This window comes from Triturus cristatus, chromosome 4_2 (genome assembly GCF_964204655.1).
Source record: "Triturus cristatus chromosome 4_2, aTriCri1.1, whole genome shotgun sequence".
Classification (NCBI taxonomy): domain Eukaryota; kingdom Metazoa; phylum Chordata; class Amphibia; order Caudata; family Salamandridae; genus Triturus; species Triturus cristatus.
The window spans coordinates 966,175,130-966,202,397 of NC_140586.1; the positions used below are offsets into that span (position 1 = coordinate 966,175,130).

Here is a 27,268-nt window from a genome sequence, read left to right on the forward strand (position 1 = left end):
GATTATCTGCCTGCAGTAGTGCAGAGTGAGCATATCACGGTGGAATCACCTGATACAAGGGTAAGTGTCCCACATCATTTATACGAAACAACGCTCCAAATGGAGGGGAACATGTAGGAGAGTAGGATCTGCTTCACATGTTTACCCCCACTTTTTGCTGGTGTTTCACTGTTTTTCGACTTTAGTCTGGCTGGGACCCTGCTATTCAGGGCCCCAGCCTAGCTGCTTCCTCTCTAAAATGATTGCATGTACTTTAGGTACATTACAGATTGGATCTGAGGTACCCTTATAAGTCCCTAGTATATGGTATACTATGTACCCAGGGCATAGGTACCCCAGAGGCCTACCGGGGGCTGAAGCATGTATTATGCCACCCCTGGAAAGCCACCCAAAATGACACCACAGGTCTGCTACTGCAGCCTGAGTAAGGTGGTGCATGCACCCCTTACGCAGATATAGGTTCACTGTATCTCACCATATACTGCACATACAAACCTATCAGTCACCCCTATGGCAAGCCTTATCAATCCTGAAGGCAGGGTGCTTGGTTATATGTGAGGGGGTGCCCAGGCATGAGCTGAGCTCCTCTGCAGCCTTCGGAATCTCATCTCCAGGGTTGTCAGTAATGCAGCCTGACCATATACTCTTAAGTGCATTATATAGTCTTGTTTGGTGTCAAACACCTTGGAATCATACCCTCACATTAGTAACTAGTGTGGGAGTATGATCCCACCCTTCTAGAGGGAGAGACATGACAGTACTGGTTTATCAGCTAGAAATCGAATAGAGCCCTGGCATCATAAAAATGGATGCTGCAGGAACAGACACGGGTCTGGCTTCCTGCTGCTGACCAAAACTCCAGCAGGGGAGGCCTGGACAATAGGTTTCCTGTCACAGGGAGGTGTAACCACCTCCCAGACAGGCTGATGTGTATTGGGGCTGGGTGGGAGCACTCTTTGAGTGCTTTGAAGTCCTGCACTGGGGGCACATTTGTGTCCCTGTACATAGTCCAGTTCAAACCGGTTCCTGCTCTGGCGTGAAACTGGACAAAGGAAATGGGTGTAGCCACTCCTCTTTCCAAACCCTCCCATAGGTGGGTCCCCAGAGCTAGCCCAACCCCTTCCTTAGGTATAAGTAAGGAACCTCTGTAACCAGAAATTTAGATTACCCTGGACGAAACTCTGAAGCTGAATCCTGGACCTTCGACGCTCTGCTTAAGACCAGAGGACTGAAGAAATCTCCCTTGGGGTCAAGGAGTGACTCCTCTGCTTGGCAGAGACCAAAGAAGCAATTTACAGGTCTGCATTATTGAAGCTCCCGCCGGACTCCGAAGTATTTGCAGCCCAGGAAGAGGATTTCCAGATATCTCAGAGGCGACTATGTCCCCAGCAAGGCTGAGACCCGCAGCTCTCGTGAGTAGCATGGAACCGGAACTCCTGGTCACCGTGCATTTCTGCAAGTGCATTGACTTCTCAACGTCTCTTGAAGTCGTGCTTGGCCTGACTTGAAGCCCCCACCTCGAGCACTGAATCCACCGAAGATTGTCGGCCTGGTCATTCCGAGTGACCCGTGGGCTGCCATTTTGTGTTTCGTCTCGAGGTCCCTTCGCGATCCCTGGTCCGTTGACTGGTGGGTCCCTGAAGGGCTAACTTTTAATTTCTTTGGGCTTACCTGGTTGCTCCAGACGTGCCCCGACTCCCTACCAAGTGGTGAGTCCCACGGACCTTGCTGGTCTGCACCGAAGCATCTTTCTCATTTTAGCGTGGGTTGCTGTTGCCAAGGCTTGTTGTGTTCAATCCGGGCAACGACGCTGCAGCACTCGACATCCTTCGTGGGACAGCTCGAATCCAGCTCCTGGTCATCCTCGACACCTCCTGGTCCTTGTGGCTAAAGCGTCAAGCTTCACCTCTTTCATCTGAAATCACCCAACATCGGTGGGCATCTGTCCGCCGCCTTCCTGGTCACTGGCTAGTGACCCAGACTCTGTCCCCTCTGCTTTCAGGTTCTTCTCATCTTCGATCCAGGCTTGGATCTCTTCGGACACTTCGCATCTTCAAGGCTGAAGCACTTCTTCGCCAGCTCCTATTGAAATTGACGACGCGACCCGACTCCAAAAGACACCTATGCACCCGGCTTCCCTGGGTGAGGTAACACGAGTACTCCGGTGCTCCTGTGGGTGCTAGCCCTAGAACTTCCTAAGTCCAAAAAGGTTTGGTCCTGACTCATTTCTAAGTGTTGCTAATCTTTAAAAATCTAACCGCGACTTTCCCCAAAGAAGCTAACGGGAGCTCGCGGCTGTGTTCACACACTGCACACGGCCCCCGTGGGTCCCCTGTGTTACTACCTTGGGTGGTTCCTTGGGGTCACAGAGATTCTACAGGCTCTTTTTTGATTTCAGACTAGCCCTTGGCTTGTGTGTATTTGGATCACTGCGGTGCCTTACAATCAGATGGGGCTTACAAGTACATCTTGGTGGCAGTGAATTCATTATCCAGATTCCTGTGGACATACTCAATTGGCACACAACATTCCGACTATGGTCCGGCGTTTAGCTCTCTGGCTTACAAAGAAGCCATGGGAAGTTTGGGTGTGGCCTTGCAGTACTCCTCCCCCTACATCCCCCTACATCCCCCTACATCCCGAGAGAAATTTGGTGGTCGAGAGGAAAAACCACGACTTAAAGCAGTCCTCAAAAGCAAGGGTATTAGGCTTGTGTGGCAGTTGGGTCAATATGTTGTTCAGAGGGCACTTAACAACATGCCAAGAAAATCCCTAGGGGGTCGTACTCCTTATGAACTCCTGTTTGGTGTGAGAATGTGGGCACCAGACCTCGATAGTGTCAGCACAGCGGTGCTAAAACACTAATTGACAACAATGAACATTTGCCTGTTTTACAGGAACTCAATGAATTTCGGGTTTATAAAGGAACGTCTAAGTAAAACGTACAATCACAGGGGAAGTTAAGGTTGTGCGGGCAAGATCTGCCTTGGTCCCGAAAATTGGGGACCTGGTCAGAAACAAAATAGTGGACAAGAAAGAATTTGGGCCATCATACAGAGTTCCGGTGCCTGTCCTAGCTGTTAAAGGTACCAGAACTGTACATTTTCCGCCCCTTGCCGGTTGCAGAGACAAGAGGTTTGTCTCTATTAATCTGATCAAACCACACTATGTGGCTGATTCTGAATAGAAGGCCACGTGGGCTCCTGGGTAGCTGCTGCACTTGTCTTGCTACTGTACAGGAAGTTCAGCTGGAAGCTTAAATAATGACTAAAGATCATTCCACCCTCCAAAGAGAAGCAGCTGTAAACAACAATGAAATTATAATTCTCCCTGTTGAAACAAATACAACTGTACAATCAACAAGTATAGAAATCTCAATTTGGAAAATTGACGAGGTCTATGTGAACATGCCACAGATCGAGTCATCTCCCAGTTCTACAAAGCCTGCTGAGCTGCCTGGAATAGTCCGGACGGTGTTTGGCTACTTCGTGCACTATGACTATTTCTCATCGAATTCAAGTGAACCTTAACTGCCACCACCGCCTCTCCATTTCAAGCTTCGAGTGTGTGCTCTCTATCTTTGACTGAAAAAGACATATTTTGTTGTTCCTTGGATACATCTCTGGATTACAATTGGATAACTTTTCCTGATCCTTTGGAGTGGTTTGGTGACTGTCTTTTATCTACTTCTGAATATTCAAGAATGCTCCACAGTACAGCTTGTGAACTTGGTTCTGAAACCACATGCATCATCACACCGTGAACTAAGGGACCTGCACTTGGTATACATTACAGCTGTTCCAGTTTCTGAAGGAATAGTATGGGACAGGGTACCGTATGAAGTGTATGGTCCTACTGAACCTTTACAAATCCCTTATTTGTTTAAAATTTCCTTAAATGTTATCATCACCTCTAGTACTTTCTCTGCTGATTGGAATATTGAAACTGTGCATAATTTATATGCAGATATAGAGCGATCTGCTGCATTTTCTTCTGATGAATTGTATGATGGTACATCTAATTATGGAGACATGTTCTGTTATCAACATTATGGTCACCATTTTTTACATAAAGCTAGTATCCTACACACTATTTATAATTGCACACAATGAGAACATTGCCCAAAACCGCCGAAAGGTAGTTCAAAGACATTTGCACAAACGTTTGCTTATTTTTCAGGTTTTGATAGATCAGACCCAGTCTCTTAGTACTATAGGCTTGCACCGACACCAGCGAAGAAAAATATGCTAACAAACATCAAGCTGATATACTTTGCCTCCTTTATTTCCCAACAGTCTATGCAGAGTTAAGTCTTTTGGAAAGACACCCTAGACACAGAATCTGGGGGACTGAAGATTGGCAGGTTAAGGGAACAGAGGCATTATATAGAGCATGCCTCATACCACATCAAATGATTTTCCTGAATAAAACAGTGCAGCAAACTTCTTGTCCTGTTATAGCCAAGATAAAGGATTTGAACATCCCTGTATTCCTGCATTCTCACGTTTGGAGAATTGGCAGCACTTTACACACTTCAGTGAGGACACCCAAGATACCATGATATGGAATGGTTCTTTCATTTCATCAGACCTCAATTGGAAGGGATGGTTGGTTTGACCGACAGACACAAATAAGTGTCAATTTAGATTCCTTGGTAGCACCGAAGGGTTTAAGATCAAAAGGCCTGATAAACTATATGTACAAACCAAACATTCGGAGGTATTGACATCATATGGTGTTGGGAAGTTGTGCCTTGATTGGCTAAAAACCTCAACACTTTCCAAGGTGAAGCAACACTTGTCTCTTCTTTCTGATGACATGGATCTCAGGGATTCTTTATTAGGTCCCTGGAATCCACTTCAAAGGCGCTTTTTGTACGGAATATACAACGAACTGTCGAAGATCTCTCAACAGGAAGCTGCTGAGAGATTGTGTAAGATCGACAGGGTTAACTTAGAAAAGGCTTTGGCTGTGGTTGACAAAGGTATGACCACATTATCATCCAGGATTAATTCACTGGGCAACATAGTGTCTTCTGAAATTGACATGATACAGCAAGACATGTCTATTTTACAACATGGACAGTCACAATTAAGGTCCATCATAATACTGATCTGGACATTACAAACGTTACGTTCTGGCCACGTGCGATGGAGTTACATTAATAGTACTAGTCTGAATATGATCTAACTGATAGACAGATCGGAGTTATCCCATCTTTCATACACTCCGTAATGGGAAGCGTTTTTGGAGGCATCCTACTTGTCCTGCTACTTGTGGCAGGAATCCTGATTTCAATTTTTCTGCTCCATCATGGACATCCCAGTTCAACCCGGAATGGAGACAGCACTGCTAGTGCTATGTTGCAGTGAGCACATGGTACACTGCTTCGGCACACCTCGGTTACAAGAACTGAATGAGAATTGGTTCTTATCCTTCAGGTCTGTCTGGCTTGACTGCATACAAGCTGTATTCCACTGTCTGCTTTGCAGACAGGAATGCGTCCTGGATATATGTCTTGGATCACAATTGTTTGAGCCACCGGACATTGAAGTACTGATGGACTATTTGAAGGCCCATGTGTATTGTTGTCCCCAGCGTATCCCATTGATGATGAATGCATTCTTAGAGCCACCCTGGGAGTCTTCAGCTCCTGGTGATGTGAACAACAGCTTTCCTTAAAACCCATGGGCTACAACGCGTCCCTTAGCGGCTGCTGTAGAAAGTGGATGGATTCACAACAGCTCCAAAAAACCTGCTTCGAGGTGCGCCTCTGGGAATGCTTGCAGTTGTGGGCAACAGTAATGTTGCTTCTACCACTCGGAACAGATAAACAATGAGCTTTTTTCCATGGGGGAAAAATTTGGCCTATTTTTAAACAAAATTAACCAAAACGGCGTTTTGCTTTCTTTTTCTAGGCACCATGGCTTTCCGAGAGCATGGAATATCAAATGGTATAATCACTTAAATGCTTTTTAAAATTATTATTTTAAGGAGAGGCCTGCTTTTAGATGCTTTTAAGAGTAGTTTTTTGACGTTGTTAAAATGCACTGCTGGCTTTTTAGATAGCCTTTAGATATCAACCGTTAGTATGAGGACTGGGTGTTATATTCCCAGGTTAGGTCCATGTAGTGAAGCAGCTTATTTCTTACATTGCCCTCACAATAACATTTCAGCCGTGAACTTTTGCATATATTTGCATGCATAACAATGTTGGATTAGTTTCCCTGAATCTAAACGTGTTTACACATCTTGCTTCGCACAACATTATCATAATGCCCCGAACATCATATACAAGGTCTCTTTTGGCACTATGTACAAATGTTATTTCTATCTTATGCACATTCGCAAGGCTGCTTTCTATTATAAAAGATGAGCATCCCGATAGATTGGTAGAGGAGGCACTTCACCTGATAGCGAGGGTCCCTGCATGCTGAGACTTCACCACCCAGCGGCCTGACATCTCTTGAGGGGTGTCCAGTTTGTGACCAAGAAGGAGTCCGTCATTCTCTCCCATCAGAAGAGAGGAGTTGGCCTAACGGCTAGGGCGGTTGACCTCGATTCTGGGGAACTGGGTTTGAGTCTCAGCAATGACGCTGAACATCCTATGATTCTGGGCAAATCACTTAATCTCCCCGTGCCTAACAAAAATGAATGTGTCCTAATGTAATGCAACCGGTGCTATGTAAAGCGCTCTGATACCCGATTTGGGTCAAGTTTGCGCTATATAAATAATTTAATTTTTATTTCCTAAAAAGACCTGAGCATACAAACTAACTTAGTTACAAACAGCATATTGTAAAAATGCATTTCATTAACTTCAAAGAGCAAATTAAAATCTTAGCTAAAAGGTTACTAAAGATGTGTCGGAGAGCAATTAAATAACCTCCCAACCAGATGTGTTGGAGGCCAATAAAAAAACTCCCAACCAGATTTGTCGGGGTGCAATAAAAAAAACTCCCAGCGAGATGTGTCGGAGAGCAATAAAAAACCTCCCAGCCAGATGTGTCGGAGAGTAATAAAAAAATTCCCAGCCAGATGTGTCGGAGAGCAAAAAAAAAACCTCCCAATCTACTAAATCATCCTAATCAGAGCATTCAGTTAAAAACACCGTCACCGCTAAAGCCACAAGGAGGTGGGCGGTACATTCCCTTACCCACAGGACACTGCTATATCCAGAGCCCAATTAGGTCAATCCTTTCCTAAATATGGTCAACCAAGCACTAAACCTTCTCCTATATATCTGCTCAATAGGAAGCTATGATCTATCAGAGGCTAACCAATCCTCATATCCAAGACAGCCAGTCACCCAATGGATCATGGGGCTCAGATCTTCTTCCCCAGCCTTTTGGCCCCTTTACCCATACAGTTATATAATGACCTTTCCAAATTATGAATACTCATTAATCGACCCAGCTGTGCTTGGGTCATAGGAGGCTCTGCATTTTTCCATGCCGTTGCCCTTAACAATCGAGCTACTGCCATTGATATGAAGATAAAATAGGTCTGAGACACAACGGTTATCGTAGCCAAAAATCTCATAAGTGAACTAAGGTATCTTTTTCAAAAATTGCTTCCTCCAGAACGTCTCAATCCCTTCCTTCAGAGACTGTCGAACATATGTATCGAATCGGCTGAACCCTCTCCACACCTAGGACATTTATCATTTTCCCTTTAACCCCATCCAAACAGTTTCGCTGGAATAGAATATAGACTAAAAACCATTTTATAATGCGTAGCTCTCAAATTAAATGAAAGAAGAACCGTAATTCCTTGTCCAATGGACATATATGTCCGCTTCCCCCACCCCCAACTTCCTTGCCCAGTTAGATTCGACCGTCTCGAGATCATTCGGTACTGTATCCATTAAAAGCTTATACACTTGTCCTAACCTACAGTCTGGCTGACTTATTACCTCTAAGAGGGGTTTCTTTCCATGAACAACGCACTCACATTCATTTGATTCAAAAATTCCTTTATCTCTAAGTACTTAAAAAAGGAGCTGGCCCCTATTCCAAAATCATCAGCGCATGCTAGTACTTTAGTATCATATCCATTAAGAGACCTGTATCGAGCCGTGTGCAGCCCACAACAATCTTTGCTACAGCCCGCTAGAGTGGGACTCGGTCCCCCAGTGTACACCTGACCAAGAGGAGAAGGGCCAACGCACGACGGTCCTCAAAGTGCCGAGGAGACTGCAGCAGTGCGGTATGTGTATGGGTGTGTCCGAGCCATGACTGGGATAAGCTCGGTCCAAGGGCGGGTCCATCTGTGCCCGTCAGAGAGCTTCAATAATAATAATAAATAGAGCCTCCATAACTTTTTGTCTGCATAAAGTATCCACGCCCAATTTGCGTCCTTTTCTTCCAACATTCTGAGGATTCTAAAGGTAACTGGGGTTTGTAGATTCCCCTGGGGGGGGGCCAAGAAATCAGGCAAAATACAGCTAAATTAGTTTTTTTTGGGATACAAATGGGACAAAAGTGCTGCAGGAGAAAGCGTCTGGTTTCTTCCCTGCAAATGGTGTCATCAAGGGGTTTGTGCTGTTAAAATCACCATCTTCTCAGCTTTCAGGGACTGACAGATTTTTGTCAGAACACCAACATTTTGTACACAGCTTTGGCATTTTACTGGGACATAGCCCATTTTTCCTATTTTTTGTGTTCTCAACCTCCTTCCAGTTAGTGGTACAAATGGGTGTGAAACTAATAATGGATCCTGGAAAGCTATACATTTCTGAAAAGATGACAACATTCTGAAATCAGCAAGGGGTCATTTGTGTAGATCTTTCAATGTTTTCCTGTGGAAGGTAACAGTTGAATAAAAGAATATTGAAATGTAATTGAAGAAATCAGGAATTTGTGCCTAGATTTTCACCTGTAACTAGTTCTAACTAGAGTAGATTTTTGAAAGCTATCTACTGTTACATCCGCTGGACCCTTCTGGTTGTGGAGTTATTTGAGATTTTTAGGTTTACCAAGAACCCGAGGTACCCAGAGTCAATAACTGAGCTGCGCCTTGAAATGGTTTTTCATTGTGTGCCGGGTATACAGTAATCCATTTGGTAAAATATAAAAAGTGAAAAATCGTGATCAAGCAAACCAATGGGCCCAATTCACAGAACTAACTTAAGACAAAATCCTAAACTTACTACCATTTTCATATTCACAGAAGGCACTTACTCATTTTGGTATTCACAGAAGACACTTACTCACTTCGGTATTCACAGAAGTTAGGAGTCCTAACTTTAGGACTCGTAAATGCCTTCTGTGAATACCGAAAGTCTTAAAATTAGGATTTTTCTCAGTTTAGGAGTCCTAAAGTTAGGACTCCTAACTTTACTACTACTAAACTGAGAACAATCCGAATTTTAAGGCTTTCGGTATTCACAGAAGGCATTTAGGAGTCCTAAAGTTAGGAGTCCTAACTTTACTACTACTAAATTGAGAAAAATCCTAATTTTAAGACTTTCAGTATTCACAGAATGCATTTAGGGGTCCTAAAGTTAGGAGTCCTAACTATACTACTACTAAACTGAGAAAAATCCTAATGTTAAGGCTTTCGGTATTCACAGAAGGCATTTAGGAGTCCTAACGTTAGGACTCCTAACTTCTGTGAATACCGAAAGGAGTAAGTGCCTTCTGTGAATACCGAAATGAGTAAGTGCCTTCTGTGAATACCCAAATGGTAGTAAGTTTAGGATTTTGTCTTAAGTTAGTTCTGTAAATCGGGCCCTATGTATTTCTGAAATTAGAACAAGATATGGAGTTTCGAAGCCGTGGTTATTTGAGCATCTCTGAATGTGGGCGCCCGTACACGCATGTGGATTAGAGGGCGTTGTTCAAAATGACTTCTGTTTTACACACTGTCTTACATTTGGCAGAAATGCAAAGAAAGACAAATAGTAATAATACTTGTCCTACTATTCAGTGTTTCCCTAAGTGTCCCGATAAAAATGGTGCCTCACTTGTGTGGGTCGGCCTAGTGTCTGGGACTGGAAACTGGCCAAAGCACTACGTAGACACATCACATTTTTCCAATAAAAACGGACCCTATTATTGTAATGTGAATAGCTGTAGATTTATGGCCCTAGCTAAGTCGGCACCTAGAAAAACCTAGCAAGCCTGTACATTTGTGAAAACTTGACACACATAGTGGAATCCAGGTTGGGGTAACTTATATGGCTCTCACCAGTTTCTATTACCCAGAATCCCTTGCAAACCTCAAACTTTGTAAAAAAAAAAAACACACATTTTCCTCACATTTCTGTGATTGAAAGTTCTGGAATCTGCGGGGAGCCACAAAATTCCACGCATCCAGCCTCCCCCCAAGTCTGCCAATAGAAATAGCACCTCCCTTGTGTGGGTAGGACCAGTTCCTGTGACAGTAAACGGCCCAAAACCCAATGTGGCACATCTCATTTTTCTAGTCAAAACTGACCCTTTTTTGCAACGTGCCTAGCTGTGGATTCTGGGCCCTAGCTCAGCCGGCAAACCTGTGTTTTTTTTTGCAAACTAGACACCTAGGGGAAGCGAGGATGGGGTGACATGTGTGGCTCTCACCTGGTTCTTTTACCCAGAATCCATTGCAGACCACAAACTTTGTCCAAAAAACTAATTTTCCTCACATTTCTGTGATGGAAAGTTCTGGAATCTGTGGGGAGTCACAAACTTCCACCCACCCAACATTCCCCCAAGTCTTTCAATAAAAGTGATACCTCACTTGTGTGGTTAGGCCTAGTGCCTGCAACAAGAAACGGCCTAAAACCTATTGTGGAAACATCAAAACTATTTATCACAAAACAACCTGGTTTTGCAAGGAAGTCACCCACGTTTTTGGTCCCGGACTCGACGGCCATCTAGGGAAACCTACCAAACCCAGACATTTCTGAAAATGAGACACCTGGGGGAGTCCAGGGAGGTGTGACTATGTGGATCCCCATCATTTTCCTACTAAGAATTGAAGAACTGGTGCCTAGTTGGTGGATCTCTGCTTGGGTATCGCCCTCCTGCAGCGATCCCAAATGGGGATCCACTAGGGGAGCGTACCATTGGAAAGGAGAGATTTTACCCTTTCCAATGATACCTCTCTCAGCTGGTTACGTGTTTGGGGGGCTGAGATAGCCCCAGGAGCACGTAGGCAGTGCAAGTGAAAAGAGCTGATCAACTCCTTTCGATTTCAGTGTAATGATGTCGGCGCGCATGTCATTACTCTGAAAAACAAAATGCCTCAGGTAGCTGGAGAAGCTCTTCTCCAGCTCCCGAGGTTCAAAGAAAAAATAAATCCCACTGCCACAGCAGACGGATATCTTACAGCTGTGCCAAGGACGTAATGGTTACGTCCTTGGCACAGCAGCACCATAGTACAGGACGTAAGCATTACGTTTTCAGCATAGAAGGGGTGAAACAGAAAGCAAGGTCCAAAGATGCAGTTAAGATGGCCAGGAGACTGATGAGTGTCCTTAAAAGAGAATCCTGGGAAGAACTTAAGCAGGCCTGTAGCAAGCAAGATAGTTCAGTTTTTTGGCAACTTGTGAACCTGCCTCTCTTTAACGAGGTAGCGGCACCACTCATGGGTCAAACTATCCCTGCCTAGAAATGGGTCCATCACTTTGCAAATTTTATGCAAGCAAGGTTGACAAGTCCCACTCTGCAATGAAGAGTACCATGCCCAAACTATATTTTAACTTGACTGAAGTGAGGGAAGGCATAATGGGCCTGACAGCAGGGAAAGCACCTGGCCCAGACAGAGCCCCTGGGGATCTTTTAAATCAGGCATAGACCTCTGGGCCTCACTAATTACTCTGCACCTTAATGTGGAAATAATCAGTAATTGTTCACATTTTTAGGTTTCGCATAGGGACGCAGCGCATGCGCTGCTCACTTGCGAGACTATTTTCGTCGGATTTGCCTTGGAAGCGGGGTGGAAGCTCCACCCATGCTTCTCATTGGCACGTGGCAAAAATGCTGGCATTTGTTTGGAAGGGAGGCATGTTTGTTCCCTCCCTGTCTCCTGTTTGCCGTGTCTGGCCAGACAGGAGATGTGCACGCGCACAGCGTCTCTTTTGCTTGCGGCGTTCCAGGCAGTGTATTATGTGCTAAGTGCATGCTTTCACTTTCCTTTTGTTCACGCACGGCGTCTCTGGCGATCTCAACAGCTGCTGTTTAAGTGATTGTGGCGGGATTCGGTGCTCTGTCTGCCGCTTTGAAAGTGAATCTGTCAGCGCCTCACTACGGGCGTCAGTCTGCATGTGTTTGACTATGTTTGTTGCCAATCTGTGTCTGCCCCGCCCATTCCCTCGGCGGCGCGCTGTGACCGTCTGTCTTTATCTCCTCTTCTCAGCCTTACCTTTTACCACCTAGTGTTTCTGTTTATCTGTGATTTAACATGCCGCCACCAAGCCATTCCTTTGACTAGAGCCATCCCAGGCCTGCCCCTTCCTCACTGTCTCAGCCCGTGGGTGCCTCACCCTTCCTCCCCGCCCGGGGGCGCTCCTCAGCCCTGTCTTTACCTGCCTCTGTCACACGCTGTTTCCCGTCCTCGGGCAATCCCTGATTCCACCGCCCTGCCCATTCTGTCTCTCTGGCAAACCCTGTCCACCTCCAGCGACCCTCCGTGGTCTTCGGCCTGTCCAAGGTCCCTCTCTTCCGCCATCCGGGTCTGTCTGTCCACGTCCAATCCGAGTCTGTCTGTTGAAGTCCCTCCCCAGCAATTTCCACCCTCCCTTTGAAACGGTATGTCAGACCGTTCCCCTATGCTCTGTACATATCTGGGGTGCGAAACCAGTACACTTTCCCTAGATTCCTGTACGCCCATTCTCGCCCCCGCCCCCTCCACTGTCTCGGTCGGACCCTGGACCCCTCCATCTGAGGTGATCTGTCTACCCCACCAGACTCTCTCCTGCCTATGGATTCCTTCCGCCAAGTTTGCACCGGGCTGCCCACCGCCAAGCTACCTCCTCTCAAACCCCCCACCCTCTTTGTCTCCTGCCCTCCAGCGGTTGCTGTAATTTCAGTTATTTTCTGTTGAGAAGTGGCATATTTTGCATGATATTCACCTCAGACTGCTGGCTGCCAGAGCGAGAGTGTCTGTGTTGGGGGAGGAGGGATGTTTCATGGGAGATGGGGGAGTGGAGGTGCAGATCTCAAAACAAATGGCTAGCATGTTGACAGCAGAGAGGGGCAAACTGCCTACGGCTGCTGCCCCTTCCTGGTACCTCCCGCTTTATTACCCCACCCTCTATCTAACATCAGTGGAGCCTGGCCTTCCCTCGTTCAGCAGGAAGGTTGCACTCGAGTCAGAAAAAGACATAGGAGGTGCCGCGAAGCCCCGAGTCGAGGAGTCACAGGCTCTTCCACAGCCGAGGGAGCCTGCACATCCAGTCAGAGCCGACTCCCCTCCTCGGTAACAGCTCTGTCTCTCCTCAGTCACTGCTCTGCTCTCTGCTGTCACTCACAGCTCACCCTTCCCAGGGAAGCCCCTACACCCCCCTGTCTGACTCCTGACTGCCAGCAGTCAGACCACCTCACTGGCAACCTCACCGACAAGCCCCCTCCGCACCTCACTGTCTCCCACTCCTCACCCACAGCTAACTCTGCCCACACACAGCTCCCACTTCCTTCACAGCCCACCCTTCCCTCCTCACTCACAGCTCACCCCTCACTTCTGACAGCTCTTCCTCCCCTACCAAACCATGTACAGGAGGACGAGTTAATGGATCGATTGTATCCATTGTCATCAACCCCACCGCACTCAGCCTGGGATCTTCGAGTGACATCTGCAATCAATCAATATCTACCGCCCCCTAAACATCTCTAGTCTGGCAACATCAAAACACCTCTGCCTCTGATTGATGCCTGATCGCAACTTGGCAATGAGAAACACACACGCAGACCTTATGCTGCAACTACCAGTCCAACAGACGGGGACAAGCCCATCATTCTACTTCCAAAACCTCCAGGAACTAACAAGCAAAACACTAACTTGGTGAAAACAAGCGCAGCCCCGAAATTGAAAGAGGACCGCGCTGCAGCCGGAGCATTGGGGTCTCTTGTCTTTATGGGGCTATGTGTTTCTAACACATGGCCCCATAAACATAAGAAACTGCTTTGCGACAGACGCAAAGCAGGCCACAGAGTCCGGCTTGGAGGCCAAAGGGCATCCACCAAAAACCCTAAATTCCAATGGCAGGCCACTTTAAAAAGAAAGAAAGGAACTTGATTAACTAAAGAAATTCCCGCAAACTACGGATACTTCTGCGGAACAGGACTTGGGTGACGGCGCTTGTGGACAGCCCAGCTGAAGTGGAAATAGTGCGCGAGACTCTTCGAGAACTTCTGTTGGTGAATCAGACGGAAGAATATAAACAGGCTGAAACTCCTGATGAACATGTAAATCCTCCAGATAGGGTTTAGATTGTAAAAATACTAATTGAGGGCGACATACCACACAAAGTTAAAGCAATATTCTGCCTGCATTTATCAGCTGCCGACAACATCCTTTTTGCAGAGGGTCACAGTTCTCCTACCTTTATAAGGGATGCGCCCTCAGAAGAGGAGGTAAAATTGTCAGCATTTTCCTCCTACAAACCCGAGGACCCAAGGGAAACAACAGTGTGTGAGTGAGCTTTAAAGCAGGCTCCAGCACTGTATGGAAACCAAGAAGGGGTGGGGGGGGGGGGGGGTAAAGAATCTATTCTGCATGTCATTGCTGAGCCTCAAATACAGGCTCAATATCCTCCGAAGCCAGAAGCAAACACAACATTAAAGCCATCTGGGGTCAGCTCAAGATCACGGCATTATACTGCCTTGTAGTTGTACATTGAATAATCCTCTTTTTCCAGTTTTAAAACCTGATTGAACATACAGAATAGTTTTAGATTAATGTCACACACACTAACATAAGCAGTACAATGGACTTTTCGGACAAAATATAGTGCCTGGAAGGGAGTAGCTAACCTCTTCCTCGTGTAAAGGATCTCAATTCTGGTTTAAATTCTGTCTTAAATGATTGCCAGGGGTTACAAAAATAGTCCTGGTTTATTTGCAGCACCAATTAGGCAGCTCTTACAGGAAGATCCAGAGGCGCCATCTTACATTGACAACATTTACACAACAGAGGATGACGGGAACGACAGCTGACCAGGGCGGTTCGGACAGTGACAATACTGGCCACAGCAGATGATGACGCAATTGCCTGCATCCTGAAGTGGAGTTGATGTAACATTTGAATTTGGTCTGACTCGCGGCATTCAAGAATTTCTCCGCTATACACAAAATATACCACATATCCTACACACTGAGGACTATAAGAGCGTCTTCTGTACAGATGGCTCTACACATCCTGTGGTTGTTATGTCACAGAAATACTCCGTGACATGTACTGCATGCAGGGAAATTGTGAAAACGCCAAATTTAAACCACTATAGACTCTCATTAAAACCTTTGGTGACTGCACTGCGCAGCTCGCAGATATTCACACCTTGTTACTTGCACTACAGAAGGCTGATACATCCAATCCCAGACTGATAGTGTCAGGTTCATCCTTCTGTGTGCAAGGGTACAATGTCGATTTAGGACAATGCCATTTGAAAGGTACCAGAGATTCAAATGGAAACCCATTAAAAATAAGCAAGTGCAAGGTAAGTGGTTTTCTTTTTTTCAAATTTAATTTTCCCTCGTCGGCGGCTGTTGACAAACTCCCCACCACGCCCCACCACCCTTACCTGCATGGGCAGCTCCTGTGCATAGATTCCTCATAGTGCAGTAAGATGAAGTGCAGCATGCACAGACTCATAGTGCCCTGAGATGCAGTGCAGTGCGCAGATTCCTCATACTGCAGTTGGCTGCAGTTTAGCGTGCACAGACTCCTACTGTAGTAAGATGCAGTGCAGCATGCACAGATTCCTCATAGTGCGGTAAGATGCACTGCAGTGCACAGATCTCTCACAATACAGTAAGATACAGTGCAGCGTGCACAGATTCCCCATAGTGCAGTAAGATGCAGTGCAGCGCACAGATCCCCTCTGTAACACAAATGATGCCCACAAACACCCCCAGGGTGGAAGGAAAGCCCCCCAGAGGCCCCCGGATAGAAGAGCCCAGCTCAGCCCCCAGAGGCCCCCGGATAGAAGAGCCCAGCTCAGCCCGGCTCCTGCAGAGATTCCCTCCAGGATTATTCAGTCTATTTCTACAAACACAGCAGAAGGTGCTGAGAATCTCCTACCTGAGCAGAAACTTGCACAGATTCCAAACAGGGCATTAAGATGCAGTGCAGTGCACAGATTCCTCACAGTGCAGTAAGAAGCAGTGTACAGATTCCTCATAGTGCAGTAAGACAGTGCACAGATTCCTCACAGTGCAGTAGGACACAGTGAAGTGCACAGATTTCTCACAGTGCAGTAAGTTGCAGTGTGCACAGACTCTTCATTGTGCACTAAAATGCAGTGCACAGTTTTCTCACAGTGCAGTAAGATGCAGTGCACAGTTTCCTCACAGTGCAGTACGATGCAGTGCAGTAAACAGATCCCCTCTTTAACAAACATGAGGCCCACAAACACCCCCAGGGCTGGAAGGAAAGCCCCCCAGGGCCCCAGATAGAAGAGCCCAGCTCAGCCCGGCTCCTGCAGAGATTCCCTCCAGGATTATTCAGTCGATTTCTACAAACACAGCAGAAGGTGCTGACAATCTCCTACCTGAGCAGAAACCTGTGCAGACATGTCCAGGCTCTCGCCCCCTCCTGGGGCTGGGGGGAGGAGGGAGGCAGGGGCAGATCTGGGATCTGAGGGGGGGGCAGATCTGGGGTCTGAGGGGGGGGGGCAGATCAGGGGTCTGTGAGGGTGTCTGTGAGGGTCTAAAGATGAGGATAACTGCACAGACAGGCACACAGATCTCCTCTTTAACACCAATGATGCCCACAAGCACACCCAGAGCGGAAGGAAAGCCCCCCCAGAGGCCCCCGGACAGAAGAGCCCACCTCAGCCCCCAGTGGCCCCCCGGATAGAAGAGCCCAGCTCAGCCCCCAGAGGCCCCCGGATAGAAGAGCCCAGCTCAGCCCCCAGAGGCCCCCGGATAGACGAGCCCAGCTCAGCCCCCAGAGGCCCCCGGATAGAAGAGCCCAGCTCAGCCCCCAGAGGCCCCCGGATAGAAGAGCCCAGCTCAGCCCGGCTCCTGCAGAGATTCCCTCCAGGATTATTCAGTCTATTTTTACAAACACAGCAGAAGGTGCTGACAATCTCCTACCTGAGCAGAAACCTGTGCAGACATGTCCAGGCTCTCTCTTCCTCCTGCGGGGGGGAGGGGGGGCGGGGGGGGGCAGGGGCAAGTCTGGGTTCTGAGGGGGGGCAGGGGCAGATCTGGGGTCCGTGGGGGGTCCGTGAGGGACTGAAGATGAAGATACCTGCACAGACACACAACGGTCCTTCCTCCTCTGCAGTGGCCGGAAGTGATGTCACCACGGCTGCTGGCGCTGTCTCTGCCGCCGCTGACCCGGAAAAGTAAACCTTTCTCCCTTTCATGCAATGTAAATCTCATTGGGTTTCATCAGCAGGCGAGGAGCGCCCTCTGGTGGCCGCTGACGGAACAGCCACCTTCAGGCTCCAGCAGTGAAACAAGCATTGGTGCCTGCAGTGGCCGGAAGTGATGTCACCACGGCTGCTGGCGCTGTCTCTGCCGCCGCTGACCCGGAAGAGGAAACCTTTCTCCCTTTCATGCAATGTAAATCTCATTGGGTTTCATCAGCAGGCGAGGAGCGCCCTCTGGTGGCCGCTGACGGAACAGCCGCCTTCAGGCTCCAGCAGTGAAACAAGCACTGGTGCCTGTAAAGACCCTTGGTTTTTAAATGTCACTGAAATGTGTGTTTTTAGGACACACACAGTCCAAGGACAGGCCTCACCCTTGGAGTCAACCAGATCTGAACAATCCTGCATGGTGTGTTCTTGAGGAGCCACAGATTCAGCCCCTCATGCTAGCTCTTCCCCCTTCCCACAGTAAAATACAAGCAATGTGTTCATTATTTAAAACTTCTGCAAAGGTGCAGACATGATATTCGCGAGTGAATTTAATTGACGACTTGTATTTCATTAAATGTGTGAGAATGTAGACACAGCTGCTGCAATGAGACTGAGCAGCGTTTCTAATGTTCCTGTGGGTGATTCTTTATATTTGACAAGTCTGTGAATCCTCAAACAACTCTCTCCAGTTGCTTTGCACCACATAAGGTGTTGTATTTCTCTGCTGCTTTCTTGTCCACCTACCCCTTCAAGGGTTCACTCATTAAACAAGGAAAGAAGCAGATTGTAGTCACAATAAAGTCATGAGGCAGACCATCAGGTGTGAACCACACAGGGGTCTCTCATTCAGTCGATGGGGTCTGAGGGCGGATGGGTATTTCACCCACACAGGGGTCTCTCACTCAGTGGATGGGATCTGACAGAGGGGGTATTTCACCCGCACAGGGGTCTCTCACTCAGTGGATGGTTTCTGATGATGGAGGGGGTATTTCACCCACACAGGGGTCTCTTGCTCAGTGGATGAGGTCTGAGGATGGAGGGGGTATTTCACCCACACAGGGGTCTCTCTCTCAGTGGATGAGGTCTGAGGATGGAGGGGGCATTTCACCTATACAGGGGTCTCTCGCTCAGTGGATGGAGTCTGAGGATGGAGGGGGTATTTCACCCACACAGGGGTCTCCCACTCAGTGGATGGGGTCTGAGGACAGAGGGGGTATTTCACCCACGCAGGGGTCTCTGCCTCAGTGGATGGGGTCTGAGGGCGGAGGGGGTATATCACCCAAACAGGGGTCTCTCATTCAGTGGATGGGGTCTGAGGACGGAGGGGGTATTTCACCCACACAGGGGTCTCTCACTCAGTGGATGGGGTCTGAGGACGGAGGGAGTATTTCACCCACACAGGGGTATCTCACTCAATGGATGGGGTCTGAGGACGGAGGGGGTATTTCACCCACACATGGGTCTCTCACTCAGTGGACGGGGTCTGAGGCAGAGGGGGTATTTCACCCACACAGGGGTCTCTCACTCAGCAGGTGAGGTCTGAGGATGGAGGGGGTAAGTCACCCACACAGGGTTCTCTCACTCAGTGGATGGGGTCTGAGGACGGACGGGGTATATCACCCACACAGGGGTCTCTCACTCAGGGGATGGGGCTGAGGACAGAGGGGGTATTTCACACACACAGGGGTCTCTCACTCAGCGGATGAGGTCTGAGGATGGAGGAGATACTTCACCCACACAGGGGTCTCTCACTCAGTGGATGGGGTCTGAGGACGGAGGAGGTATTTCACCCACACAGGGTCTCTCCCTCAGTGGATGGGGTCTGAGGACAGAGGGGGTATTTCACCCACACAGGGGTCTCTCCCTCAGTGGATGGGGTCTGAGGACAGAGGGGGTATTTCACCCACACAGGGGTCTCTCACTCAGTGGATGGGGTCTGAGGATGGAGGGGGTATTTCACCCACACAGGGGTCTCTCAGTCAGTGGAAGGGTCTGACTGATGGAGGGGCAATTTCACCCACACAGGGGTCTCTCTCAGTGGATGGGGTCTGAGGACGGAGGGGGTATTTCACCCACACAGGGGTACCTCACTCAGTGGATGGGGTCTGAGGACGGAGGGGGTATTTCCCCCACACAGGGGTTTCTCACTCAGTGGACGGGGTCTGAGGACGGAGGGGGTATTTCACCCACAAAGGGATCTCTCACTCAGAGGATGGGGTCTGAGGACGGAGGGGGTATTTCACCCAAACAGGGATCTCTCACTCAGTGGATGGGGTCTGAGGATGGAGGGGGTATTTCACCCACACAGGGGTCTCTCAGTCAGTGGAAGGGTCTGATGGATGGAGGGGCTATTTCACCCACACAGGGGTCTCTCTCAGTGGATGGGGTCTGAGGACTGAGGGGGTATTTCACCCACACAGGGGTACCTCACTCAGTTGATGGGGTCTGAGGACAGAGGGGGTATTTCCCCCACACAGGGGTTTCTCACTCAGTGGATGGGGTCTGAGGACGGAGGGGGTATTTCACCCACATAGGGATCTCTCACTCAGAGGATGGGGGTCTGAGGATGGAGGGGGTATTTCACCCACACAGGGGTCTCTCACTCCTTCGATGGGGTCTGAGGACGGAGGGGGTATTTCACCCACACAGGGTTCTCTAACTCAGTGGATGGGGTCTGAGGATGGAGGGGGTCTCTCACCCACACAGGGGTCTCTCACTCAGTGGATGGGGTCTGAGGATGGAGGGGGTCTCTCACCCACACAGGGGTCTCTCACTCAGTGGATGGGGTCTGAGGATGGGGGTGTATTTCACCCACACAGGGGTATCTTCCTCAGTGGATGGGGTCTGAGGACAGAGGGGTATTTCACCCACACAGGGGTCTCTAACTCAGTGGATGGGGTCTGAGGACGGAGGGGCTATTTCACCCAAACAGGGGTCTCTCACTCAGTGGATGGGGTCTGAGGATGGAAGGGGTATTTTACCCACACAGGGGTCTCTCACTCAGTGGATGGGGTCTGAGGAGCGAGGGGATATTTCACCCACACAGGGGTCTCTCACTCAGTGGATGGGGTCTGACAGAGGGGGTATTTCACCCACACAGCGGTCTCTCACTCAGCGGATGGGGTCTGAGGATGGAGGGGGTATTTCACCCACACAGGGGTCTCTCACTCAGTGGATGGGGTCTGAGGACGGAGGGTTATTTCACCCACAAAGAGGTCCCTCACTCACTAGAAAATGCTGGACTCCATCATACAGGCTCATTTTAGAGCTACGACCTTTATGGGCATGTTTTAAGATTTGGAATGTCCCGGACATGATTCTTCACAAATACTTTGTATCAAATAGTTTGTATTCCTTCTTATCATGGCTTTGCTGTCTTTGATGATTTAGGCAGGTCTAGAACACGTTTAGAGGTGATGTCCTCTTTTATCTGGTATTTAAATTGTGCACTGACATAGCTGCCAATGTGTGACATTTCCATTATTTGAGTGAGTCGATGAGTGACATTCCATTGCCATGTGTGACACTTTGAGTGACACTTTACAGAGAGTGAAAGTGCTGATGAGCATGTAATCAGTCAGCAGTGACATAAATACTGCTGAATCTATAGTAACCAGCAACATAAATCTGCCCTCAGTTCTTTCACACTATAGGTATGCAGGGGCACCTGTAATGACCATTTTATACAAGATTAGCACATTCAGGAAACTTCTCTCCAATAACGTCATGAAAAGTGCATGTGGCCTGTTTTTTAAAAGCCAACATAAAGTAACCTCCTTCCAGCCATAAGCGCTTCTTATGAACACGAGCTACAAACAACATATCATGTACACTCGACAGCTAGAAGGTTTCTACTCTGTATTCGATAATGGCTTCCTTCCACTCTCAAATGGTAAGGCTATATTATGATATATTGATAATGGCTCCCTTTTACTCTCACATAATAAGGTATTATTATGATATATTGATAATGGCTTCCTTTAACTCTCACATAATAAGGCTATATTATGATATATTGATAATGGCTCCCTTTTACTCTCACATAATAAGGTATTATTATGATATATTGATAATGGCTTCCTTTCACTCTCACTTAATAAGGCTATATTATGATGATATATTGATAATGGCTCCCTTTCACTCTCACATAATAAGGTATTATTATGATTTATTATTAATGGCTCCCTTTCTCTCTCACATAATAAGGCTATATTATGATATATTGATAATGGCTTCCTTTAACTCTCACATAATAAGGCTATATTATGATATATTGATAATGGCTCCCTTTCACTCTCACATAATAAGGCAATATTATGATATATTGATAATGGCACCCTTTAACTCTCACATAAGGCTACATTATGATATATTGATAATGGCTTCCTTTAACTATCACATAATAAGTCTACATTATGATATATTGATAATGGCTTCCTTTAACTCTTACATAATAAGGTATTATTGTGATATATTGATAAGGGCTTCCTTTAACTCTCACATGATAAGGCTATATTATGATATATTGATAATGGCTTCCTTTAACTCTCACATGATAAGGCAATATTATGATATATTGATAATGGCTCCCTTTCACTCTCACATAATAAGGTATTATTATGATATATTGATAATGGCCTCCTTTCACACTCAAGCCCTGCTTTATTACCATCCCTCATAATAAACAGCCCCACCCCACCCCCCCGGCAGTCTGTCATCTACATTAGTACATGCCTTGCTGCTCTCTGACGCAGCATCGCTGATGTCAGAGCGCCCTGTGCAGAGGAGGGGTTCAAGGCGCTTTAGTTATGGGAATGATAGGCAATAGTTTTAATTATTTAGCAGCAAGGTGTTGAGGGAAGGGGTGGGAGCACACTGCTGACCTCCCAGCACAGTTCGCCCCTTAGCATTATGGTAAATGCAGGTTGTAGTGCAAGCTTACTTGGCGAACTCCCACCCTTCCTGTTTTGAAAAGGCTCCCTTGAGCCATTGAGCTGACGAGCTTGTGGAGATGCACCTGTGCACCTGTGAGAGGTACTGAGACCTGTAAGGATTGAGGCAGCCTGCTCAGCAACCCCATATAAAATTAGTTTTTATTTCTACTGATGACGGATGAAATCCAGAAACACATGTCTAGAGCAGTGGCAGCTGCTAAGATTTGAAAGTGGTGAGGCATAAAAAAATCAAGTCCTGCAGTGATGTTGCCTCGCTAGACCTTATTTTTATTTCCCTGGCGTTGAGTTTGCATACGTTGCCTTTTTACAGCAGCTATATATCTGACAGAATTTTTCTGTTTTTAAACAGATGTGCCAAGGATATTTCTCCTTTTCAATATGCAATGCATTCCTTTTTAACAGGTTTGGATCAATATGAATGATAAGGTGAAAACAGAATCTATAACATAAACATGTAAAACACTTTCTAATTGCTGGCAACATTCCGGCCCACTCCCTCCACTGTGAATGGCATTTCCTAGTCTCATCAGGATTAAAGCACTGAAACTGAAAATACCCTTCACAGTTCAGAAACGGATTTTCCTTTTTCCGATGCTGCCAGCTACATATCCGTCTCAGCAGCAGAATAAAAACACAGTCAGTAGCAGTTTTTACGGCACGCACCATACTTCATCAAAAACCGGTGACAGAAAATGAAAACCTCATCTGCCAGAAATATAATCCAAAGCAGGTGCTTGGAATGTCAGATCTATTTAACACAGACTTGCACAGGAACGCCGTGCTATCAGTAAAACAGCAACCGCTTCTATTCATCGCGTTCATACTCGCAACACATTTCATGCAATCATGTAGCAGTATTAATTATGCCTGCCAATGGTTATTTTGCATATTGCCAAATTAAATGACATGGATGTGCAGTTCGGCGCTAAACTAGAAAGAGCCCTCTCTCGGCTAATCTTGCTGAGCATTCAGCCTCGAAAGTGTTCTTTGCAGACGACGTGTGCTGTACTGCACAAGTTCATGCATGGATTCTGTGCTCATGCACACGTCATACTATCAGACAAAAATAAATGCACAACATACGCCACGGTGTTCACCAGTTTTACGGCATTGTGTGGGCCTCCCTCGGCACTGAGGCGTGCGGTAAACACAAAATGGACCCCGTAACTGCCATTCTACACTGAGGTATAGGCCTCGCATAACAGGCATCCTAGACTCACACATCGTTGTCCCCGCCTCTTCACTACTGTAACACACTGGTCACCCTTTGACCACCCCCACCTTCAACTGCCTCTTCCCTTCTGCCCATTCCCGCTCCATCTACCCCCTTACTCCATCTCTTCACCTTCCTCCCTTATATGCGCTCACCTCTTGCTCTCGTCTGTGACAGAAACGCATATTAAACCTCTAGCCTGCTTGTCCACCACAGAGTGCCTCGTGTACCCCTTTCCTAGTGCCACTTCTATGCAAATTCCGTCGCTAAGTTTCATACATCATTTTCTTTACCTTGTCCCCGCAGTTCCCCTTTCAATGTGCCCAAAACTCACTTTGCTGTCAATGGCAACTCTGTCCTGCATCTTTCCTACCTGTGTCCCTTGTGCTGCTTCCTTTCCTCACACCTACTCTGGCCTCCTGCCTGTCACTATTTTCCTTGCTTCGTTTCCATCAACTTCCTCCCACCACTGGTTCTTCCGTTACCCCGAGCTCTGCTCACCTGTCAGCCCCATTCCAGCAACCCCATCCATCTCCCCTGTCTCCTACCTGTCACGGGCTGCCCTCACTGTCACTGTCGGTGAAACATGGCAGTCGCGGGTAGGGGTCCGGGGGGGAAATTATAATTACAAAAATTAATAAAAACTTACCTTAAGTTACCAGGTCCTGGGGGGCGTGGCTAGGCGCCCGTAGGAGATGGCGGCGTTCGGGTGACGGCTCCGTCCGAACCGGAGGGAAGCCCCTTACACCGGAAGATGCCAGGCTCACTTTCATTCCCCTTTCGTTCCTAAGGCACAGCTATTTTGGACTTTACAGCCCATTTTACCTCCGGTCGCGGCTTGTCATCGGCCGCGACCGCCATTTTGTTTATTTTTGCCCGCGAACGCTTCAGCAGCGCGTCCTAGCGCGCATGGGATTCCTGGATGCCTCGTTCGCACTCAAATGACCCCAGCATCCTCTGAGGCACAAATGTGGCGGATCAATATTCTAAGGTGACTTTTCTTTATTTTTCTTCTGTAGGGGTGGCCTTTTTCATGGTTCTGACTGGAATTTTTGGCTCTCCTCATGCACGGCGGCCATTTTATGACTTTAGTCTTTGATACTTACGTCTACAGTTTTTTGTCTGGCACGCCTCTACATTAATTTGTCCTTTGGAGCTTTTTTAGTCGAACGTTGAGATCATCTTGCATGTTTTGACTGGAATTTTCACCTCTCCTCATGAAGGGCGACCATCTTTAGGACTCCACTCTCCAACACCTATGAGTCCAATTTTTCGGCCTGGCATGTTTCTGTATTAATCTGCTTTCTGATCCTTTTTGAGTCGGGCAATAGGATATCTTAAGACCTCACGCTCCATAGGCGTGCTGATGGCGGATTGCTCCAGCAGAGTTCAAAAGCGTAATTTCATTAAAAATTCCAAGTTATTCACGGCACTAGCCCATTTGGAAGCTTCAACTGAGATGACGTCGACTGCGGACACCCCCTCACAACCCTCAGCAAAAGCGAACTCTAAGAGGTTAAAAAAGGACCCCCCTTACCTCCTAAGTCCTCTTCGCCCATCTCTATGGAGTTACTTCTCGAAGAGATACGGGCCTTGCGCCCACATGGAAGAGACTAATGCTAAGTTGCAGATTCTCACTGACAATTGGGCTTCGATGGATGAAAGAGTATCGTCGGTGGAGCGTGATGTCTCCTCTCTTCAGGACTCTGCGACCAAGGTCTCCCACATGCACACGCAGATTTCCTCTCTTCAGAAGCAGGTGGAGGACCTTGAAAATCGCAACAGGCGCAACAATCTCCGTATTTACGGCTTGGTGGAGGATTGTGAGGGAAATGATCCCATCAGCTTTTTCAAGTCCTTTCTCCCGAAGCTTCTTCACCTACCCGAAGACACCTCACTAAATATCCAACGTGCCCACAGGCTTGGTCGAGCTTCCTCCTCTCCTTCCACGTCAACAAAGCCTAGAGGTGTAATAATGTACTTTCTAGAGTACACAGACTTGTTGAAAGTCCTCTTAGCCGCCAAAGCCTCCCCTCGCCTCACATGGTCAGGCTCCACTTTGTTTTTTGCGCAGGATTATGCCAGGACCACTGCAAACCGCCGTAAGGCCTTCCTTGATATGAGACCTGACCTTCGCTCCATTGGTGCCAGATATGGGCTTTTTCATCCTTGTCTATTTAAGGTCACTCATAATAACAAGACTACGACATATGAGGATCCAGCGCGCCTTCGAAGCTTCCTGAACTCTTGTGGTCAACATGACATGGAGACAGCCGGTCCCTCTTCCCACCCACCATGACTTGTTTTTGTAGTTGCAATTTGATCCTCTAATTTGTTCTGCTTTAAAGCCTTCATTTTTGCAGGTTCTTCAGATTGTATGACTTCTAGTTAAGATTATATTTCTCATTTTATCGTCTGATAGTGTTGTTTTAGTTCCTCAGTTGGTCACATGTTTCTTTCTTATCTTCGTTGTGTTCGAGTTTCTAACCATGTTCTTTTTCTTCCTTCACAGATCATTGTTTTGCGTTCCGTTGTGTTATCTCTGGTTGGACATCTCCCTCATCCCGATTGCCCTGCCTCTCCCAGTTGGCCCTACCTCCCTCCCCTCATCTCCACATGTGTTTCCGTTTGTTCCCAGTTCCTGATTGTATTTTTCCCATGCTACCCCTCGTAAGTACTCTTCATTCCTTATTTATCATGTTTTTTTACGTTCTTTGTTTTCTTATCTCACCTTTCCCCTCATTGTTTTCAGATTTATTGGTGTCATTACCTCTTCCATGGTTCTTCTCCACTTCTCTTTCGCCATTCTTTCTTCTCCCCATTGTATATTGGCTCTCTTGCTTGTATTCATCTCCCTTTACCTATTTGATTCTCCCTCGGACCTTACTCATCATTATCTTTAAGAATTATTGTATCTTCTTATCATTCTTTCTATTTTCTTGGCTCTTTCCTATTTCTATGGCTTCCCTGGTTCCTCTCTCACTTTTTCTTCTACCCCTGTTCCATCACGTTAGTTCTCACCTCACTCTCTTTTTCTCTTGTGCCCTTACTCGCTGCGAGACATTTCCTTGCTGTCCTACCTTCCAATTGATCCATTTTTTGATTAATCCTTAATGTCAGTTCGAATTGTTTCCTGGAATGTTAAAGGTCTGCATTCTCCTATCAAGAGACAAAAAATCCTCTCTCATTTAGCCAAATTGAATGTAGACATTGCTTTTTTACAAGAAACCCATTTGTCTGACGTTGAGGCTGCTAAACTTAAGAGAGGCTGGGTGGGTGCTGTATTCTCATCTCCGGGTGATGGTAAGAGAAACGGTGTGGCTGTATTAGTTCGTAAATCTTTTGCTCATTTGCTCCTGACTTCTGAATCAGATCCTGAAGGTAGATGGTTGTACGTCAAACTCTCCTCAAAGGGCGCCCCTCTCTCCCTTCTTAATATCTACGCCAATACTGGTGGTGATCAGATTTTTTGGCGTGCAATGGCCTCCCGTATCACTGAATATATTGATGATAATTTTATTTTAGCTGGTGATTGTAACCTTCCCTTTGACCCTTTTTTAGACAGAAACTCCAAGGTACCTCTTGTCCCTA

At 47.2% G+C, this 27,268-nt stretch overlaps 1 pseudogene across 1 annotated transcript in view; it reads right to left on the reverse strand.

Annotated features, from left to right (window-relative positions):
* LOC146839159 (uncharacterized) overlaps positions 1-17,434 on the reverse strand; it is a 44,053-nt pseudogene extending 26,619 nt beyond the window's left edge. The window contains exon 1 of the transcript XR_014960797.1: positions 17,241-17,434. The product of XR_014960797.1 is annotated as an uncharacterized LOC146839159 (transcript). The remainder of the gene's footprint in view (positions 1-17,240) is intronic.
* Positions 17,435-27,268: the final 9,834 nt, after the last annotated feature.